Raw genomic sequence first — 7,090 nt, forward strand, 5'->3', positions numbered from 1 at the left:
ACGATCTCGCCGTCCGTGAGTTCGAGCCCCTCATCGGGCTCTGGGCTGATGGCTCAGAGCCTGGAGCCTGCTTCCAATTCTGTGTCTCCCTCTCTCTCTCTGCCCCTCCCCCGTTCATGCTCTGTCTCTCTCTGTCTCAAAAATAAATAAACGTTAAAAAAAAAAAACAAAAAAAAAACAAAAACAACAACAACAACAAAAAAACAGCCGTACTATCAATTGAGGGCAACTTGTACAAATGGTCTTACACGCGTCGGGCTCTGTGCTGACAACTCAGAGCCTGGAGCCTGTTTCAGATTTTGTGTCTCCCTCTCTCTGACCCTCCCCTGTTCATGCTCTGTCTCTCTCTGTCTCAAAAATAAATAAACGTTAAAAAAAAAATTAAAAAAAAAATGAAATGCAAAATTCAGAGAGATAATTCTTATCAGAAGAGAAAAACAAACAAAAAGGAAAGTCTATTTGGAAATAGAAAAATCATAAAAGTCTTCTCCACAGATATCAGTAAAAAGTTTCAGCCATCTGAGCAGATAACTTATTCCATCTTCTAGAAACACTATTTGGACCTAATTGCTCTTTTATAAACTCATGAGTTTTGCATTATTATACCTGTCTCATGGCTAAAATTAAAAAAAAAAAGCTATTAAGATTTCTGTTTGCATATGTTTATATGTTTATGTATGTCTATGTACCTATGTTGCAGATGAATCAATTTTTTTTTACCTCCTGATAGCATTGCCAAAATTAATTTGTAAAGAGCTCTACTTAATGGGCTTACAGAAAATTAAGTGTTTATATAAATCAAGTATATTCTTGAAAATATAGAAAGTAACCCTAATATTTTTTAAGTTCACATTATTGAGGATGATCTTCAGGGGGGAAAACAACCCTGCTATAATTAAAATTGGTTTAATTATAATAGGAATGTCTTTTGAGTTATCAGCATTAAATATAAGGGGACACACAACTTTTATTTCACCTTGATTTACAAAAAAGTCAAATAATCTGTTAGCAAGAAAGATAACGTGATGGTTAGCTATTTAATGTCTCATGAAATTTTCACAAATAATCTAAACATAATTGTTAAGAAGTAAATTAAATATACATAAGATAAAAGTTTATAAATGAATTTTAAACCATAATTATGTTTTATGGCATGTCTACTTAAAAATCATTCCCAAAATCTTTTTAGTAACTTAAAACCTTAAAATTACACTGAGATAAGTTAAACGATGATATGCACTGAATATCTAGATCAATTCCCAATAAGATAAAATGCTGAAACATTAAATTACTGAACATAGGTTTATACACTTTTGGCCTTCTTTTACAGAGGAACTAAAAAGACTTGGGCCTATTAGTAAATAAACATTTTTTGTGCCACTCTGAAAAATTTACTATGAAGAATATACTTCTAGAAATCATAAAGTATCTTTATAAATTTGCCAACCCATAGAATGCTAGTGTTATAGCTAGTCCACAATTACTTCTTACTTTTTATTAGGAATTAAGGATCTTAAATGTTAAGAATTCTAATTAGAATATGTCATTAAAACCACTAGAAATATTAAGGGAAACATCTCTATGCGAGGAAAGTAGGATGTGTATTTGCTAAGCAAAGGTGTGAGGTATGCAGGTTGTTTTGTAAAGGGGGAAAAAAATTTTTTGGTCCTAAAGTATAACTACTAATTGATTGTTTCAGAAAAAGAAAGAAAGAAAAAAAAAGGGACAAAACATGAATGAACATAAAAAGTTGAGGTCTGTAGAAAAGGAATCTTGGGAAAGCAATTTTATGTGTAGTCAACCTGGCTTAGGTTGGAATGGATTTATTTAAATTAAAAAAATAAGTTTTAATACCAAAAGTATGCAGGTGAAAAATTATTTACCAAATTTGTTTCTCTATCCTCTAATATGATTTAACAGTTACAAATTACAGTCAGAGTTGCTTTACTCAGTATTTGTTTTCTTTGCTAGAATTTAATCGGGTCGTAGCCATTAACTAACTCTAGATGACTGAAATTCCTGACTGGAATGCCGTTATCACAATACTCTTTGATATTCTTCACACATATTATTAATAATGAAGTGGAGTCTCTTGTCTTGTCCTTGCATATTTCAGTTAGTATATCTTTAAGAATGCATCATAGTGTTTGAAACCTGACCAGTGTTGCCCCTCTACATTTTTTTTTTCAATGAAGAAATCAAGGCAGTTGTAATTGTCCAGTATAAACTAGATACTTAGTCTATTGTGAGGTATGCTATAGGAACCCTTCAATTTTCAGTTTTAGCAATAAAACAGAAGCTCAGACCGAACTGACATAAGAGTCCCTAAGAAATGAACCCTAATCCATATTAGATGCTGGAATGTGAGGGCTAATTTGTATTCTAGGAATGTGCAATCACATATTTAAAAAAACATTTATTGGTATAAGAGAAATAAGATAAAACTCTTATACCTTGTCTATTGTTACCAGTAGTTTGTCAAATACACTCTGATTTTTAAAATCTGAGTAATCCAAGTGAACATTCAACTTTGTTGAGAAAAAATACTGGAAAGGACAATTATCATGTAATTTCTGTACATACATGATCAAACAGATTTTGCGTAGTATTACATTGTCAGGGCTTTCTATGTGGTCACATTATTCATACTAGAAGGCAATTAGTATTTTTAGCAAATGTTAAAAAAGTAATATGAGCCTCAAATCATTCTGTATCAACCTCATATATTGGATTCAAGACAATTTCATACGTAACTTCAAACAACATGATATAAAATCATACCGTGATGTTTAAATTTGACTGTAGTTTCCCTTAGTAAGCTTTATCTTTTTTAATAAATAAACATGTAAATTTTATTCATAGGTATAATTTAAAATGTCTGCTATTACTATCTAAACTGATTTTAAAAATCCTTTGGAAGTAGAGTTAACAGCTTAAAATGTTACTAAAACCTAAAGAATATAATTTTAGGCCATCAGTATTTAGCTTAAGTATGGGTGAGGTTTTAAATTAACTATATTCATATTTTCTGTGAAACATAACATATATACAATCTTGACAAAGTTTGCTTCCATAATTACATTTAATCCTTTTGGAACTGATAGCACAAACTTAGCATGCTTAAGATTATAAGAGAAAATTTAGTTCTTTGATAGTGTAGGTAGAAATAAAGCCTATAGGTAAATCTGTATTATCTGTTTCTGGAAAGACTACAAAATTCCCATTAGCTTTTCTCTCCAAATAAAAGAAAAATCAAGGCATCTTCTAAACACTACTATAATTTCAGGCAAACTATTATATTTTTAGCTTTTTAAAAAAAAAGTTTAAAAAATGTTGCCCTAATAGTTTATTAAGAAATATGTTACAAACCTTTTCAAGCCTTGGTTACTTTGAAGACTCTGAAAAGGTGATGGGTTTCAGATGAGCATTTCTTCTTTTCTGTGGGAGCAGAGGTTGGTCTTGCCTATTCATTAGAGACTGCTTGGTCCTTGGTCACTTTGAGGCAACTGTGGCCTCAGACTTGCATCTGTCCTCTTACTCCACTCAACTATATTTGGTAACTGAACTCATGTTTCAGCAGACTGCCACGATCAGGAATTCCAGCCGCGGACTGGGAAGCAACCCTGGGTCTGAGGGCTGGGTTCTTAGAAATTAAAGGCACTTAGTGTAGAGAGAACTGTATTTATAGATCTAATAAACATAGGATTTACACATATCCTTCTACACCCTGACCTTGTGGCTGGAAATCACCACCTGCCCTTTTAACATATTCTTAATCAATTAGAAGTACAGTATGTGATTCTAAGTAGAAAAAGTGATACTCATAAGAAATGCTCTTCTTATAATCATCTGCTCTGTGCATTCAACGTTTAGTCATCTGGAAGATTGTCTTGAAATAGTAAATCAAATTAACTATTTAAAAAATTAGCCACCTGTCAAATTGAGTGGAGAGTCCCACTGTTCTCTTACTTCTAGTTGTTAATTAAAAGTTATTATGGGACTATCATGTGTATTAAAGGCACAGTCCATAGTAGGTTAAGTAGGCATAAAGATACAGGGACTGAATCTTATAAACACTGTTACACTGAGTTCGTAGCTCAATGCCTAACACATTAGGAGCATCCAATAAATATTTGTTGAAGAAAAAATAAAAGTTAAATGAATATTTTTCAGGACAATCATGAGCCCTCTCACACTTGTAAAAGAAAATCTTCACAGCCATTTTATTACTTATTCGATAGCATCTCATCGTAACGTATTCTAATATTTTGAACTTCCAACTAACAAATAGAGCTAACAAGAACAGAAAGTGTTTATGTGGCAAGGTCAGGTAGCAGAGCTGAATCTAAGGGGAAAGTAATCACAAAACCTTCCAGTTAAGTTCAGTTGGAAATGAAGCGCTGCATCTTCTTTGTCTAAATAAGACCATCAGAGTAGGTCCACTTTCTTATCTCAAGTTTTTTCTGATGGTGGAAAACTTAGGAAGTTCTGCTCTTGTGCTTTTTCTTCACAGGCAAAACTGCCTCTTTATAAATGGTTCTTGAAACTGGATACTTTTGTGGGCTGTATCGGCCATTATACTTGTTAATAAGTGTTTTTAAAATTTATATTTATGGGGAAAGACCCTCGGACTGACGAAATACATGCACTTGTCTTCTTTTTACTAAAACCCTGTAAGATAGTAGGAAAAATCTAAAAGGACCTTCTCCAGGTAGAGAAGACAGTAGAAGATGCCAGAAATGGACAAAATTGTTGGAAAATGGTTAACATAAAAATGAGTGGTCTAATATCATTGGAAAACTTAAGTGTTTGCAGAAGGATATGCCTATGAGAAGCAGTGATCAGCCCCACAAAGTCCCGGAAAGGCTCAGGAATTGTGGGCACTAGGTCCCTCCTTGGAAATAATTTTCATTGGCAATTTTGGATATTTCTGGAAGTGAGATAGGATCTGACAACAAGTATTGGTTTGAAGAATCCCTGAGGAAGAGTTAGATGCTACTATCCCATATCCACTTCAGGAAGCCAGGAGACTACCCTTTCCTACACCTGGAGAAGATGTGAGGTATATTCTCTGGAAAATTTAAAACAGACAATCTCCAGCCTCAGGAACACAAAACACAGATGAAAAGGATGAGGCACTGGCAGAAATTTCTGGGAGGTTGGGTTAGAGAAGGGACAGAGGCTCCAACTGTATTAAGCGGTATTATTTCTAAAAAGATAGCAATGATAGGAAAATATGAAAAAGTGGTAAGATTTGATACATCTTGGTGTGGGTGTTAGTTACGTTAATATCTGTACTCTTTGTGTTTAAAAATGTCATAATGAAAAATTAAACAAAAATCTCTATTGTGTCCTAACGTAAACTGAATATGGAAGGGATTATAAGAATCAAAATGCTGTAACCTCTCCATGATATTACCTTAATTGTGGACAGAATTGCTGAGATTAACGAGGCAACTTGTTAAAAATGACATGTAAAACAAATATATTAATGCTATTAAGATAAATGGATGCTAGACATATAACTCACCATTCATCTCAATGTTTTAAAAAATTTTTATTGTTGTATTAATAGTAAACCGTGCAGGAGTCACCAAGTATATTACTTCTCTAGACCAAAATGTATCTAGAAATAACTTTTGTATATCCCAGTTTAATTTTACAATCCCACCTAAAGTGTATGTTGAGGACATGCACACTTGTGCTAATATTTTTCTCTTATTTAAAGACTGCATATTTTAAAAATGCTGAGAGTTGATTTTAAAAGTTCTCATCACAAGAAAAAAAATTGTAACTATGTGTGGTGATGAATGTTAACTAGATGTATCATGGTCATTTCACAATATATTCATATATCAAATTAGTATGTCATACCCCTAAAACTAATAGAATGTTATATGTCAATTATGTCTCAATAAAAAATACCAGAAAGATAAACATTCTTGAAGTTCCTAAAAAGAGAAGAGATGGGCATGCAGTGCAATAAATATTCACTGCACAGAATAACAAAAATAGAGAGTTATGAATAAATTAATGACTCATTCTTTTTTTGTTGTTGTAGAATCATTCACAAATAAAAAAAATGTAAGTTTCCCCTTCCTTTTTCCAGGAAGGATAGCCAAATTTTGTTATATTTAGTGTTCCTTTGTCATAAGAAACTTTTTATAGAAATAAAAGGTTTAAAGTGTAAAATCTCTCAAAGTGATATTGATTTGCATGTATTATTAAAACAAACCTGTTGAATTATCTATAGGGAAATGAGGGCTAGTGTTCTTAGGAAAAGATGCTGGTTTCAAGCCTGGGAGAGAGTTGGGTTCTCAGAACCTAGAAGGACAGAGGGGTGGTGGGTTCTGTAGTCAACAGTGATGGTCATGCAGGGGAGGACAAGCACCCATTCCTTGAGGGGCTGATTGAAGACACCTGGGACTGAGATTAAGCATCATGGTTTTTGGGGCTGCATTGAAAGAGGTAGATGTCTCTACTTTCTAATGGTCATAGGGGCTAGAACAATAAATCTCACAATGAATCTCAATGGTGAGCATGTTGGTCTACTGACCAGAAGGGGTCTTTCCCACATGTGCCTGGATTGCCTGGTTCCTATACCCTGCTACAGCACCACTGTAACACCAGAGAAGTGATGAAGTCATAAGAAGGAGAAAATCAAAAAAGGTAGCTTGTGGTCCTGAGATAGGCCTCCAAGCTAGATAGGATTCTATTTAAAAAGATACAGAAATGTGACTCTTCTGGTATATTGTGAGGAGTGTAGCAAATCATGCTTGTTTTAAAAATATTATAAGAATCTGAAAATCAAACCTTCTTTTCCCTGGCAAAGTCTCTTAATTTATTATAACAAGGTTTCATTAATACCAGAGATGAGATTAGTACATAAACAGTAATACGGTTTCTCTTGTACTTTTATTATTTACCCCCAGAGGCCATTTCTATGTGTACCAAGGTTGGGAAGTGGGGTCAGTGGCCCCTTCAGTGTGTCTCAGTTCAGCTTTCAAATGATTACTTTTTTTTCTCATCAAAATTCCTGCTGTTTTGATTTGAAGTGCATCTTCCATCCATGTTTTTTTTTTCAGTTAAG

General features: G+C 33.5%; 1 protein-coding gene across 3 annotated transcripts in view; it reads right to left on the reverse strand.

The window, feature by feature from the left end:
* The window catches only part of PALLD (palladin, cytoskeletal associated protein), a 406,924-nt gene extending 403,416 nt beyond the window's left edge, over nt 1–3,508 (reverse strand). Inside the window, exon 1 of one of the 3 annotated variants that reach the window (XM_019441032.2) lies at nt 3,370–3,508. The gene's annotated coding sequence lies outside the window, so the exon portion shown is untranslated. The remainder of the gene's footprint in view (nt 1–3,369) is intronic. The other 2 variants (XM_019441033.2, XM_019441034.2) reach the window with 2 other exon arrangements.
* Nucleotides 3,509–7,090: the final 3,582 nt, after the last annotated feature.

The sequence above is a fragment of the Panthera pardus genome, unplaced genomic scaffold (assembly GCF_024362965.1).
Source record: "Panthera pardus isolate Hobbes unplaced genomic scaffold, ASM2436296v1 HiC_scaffold_13, whole genome shotgun sequence".
NCBI lineage: Eukaryota > Metazoa > Chordata > Mammalia > Carnivora > Felidae > Panthera > Panthera pardus.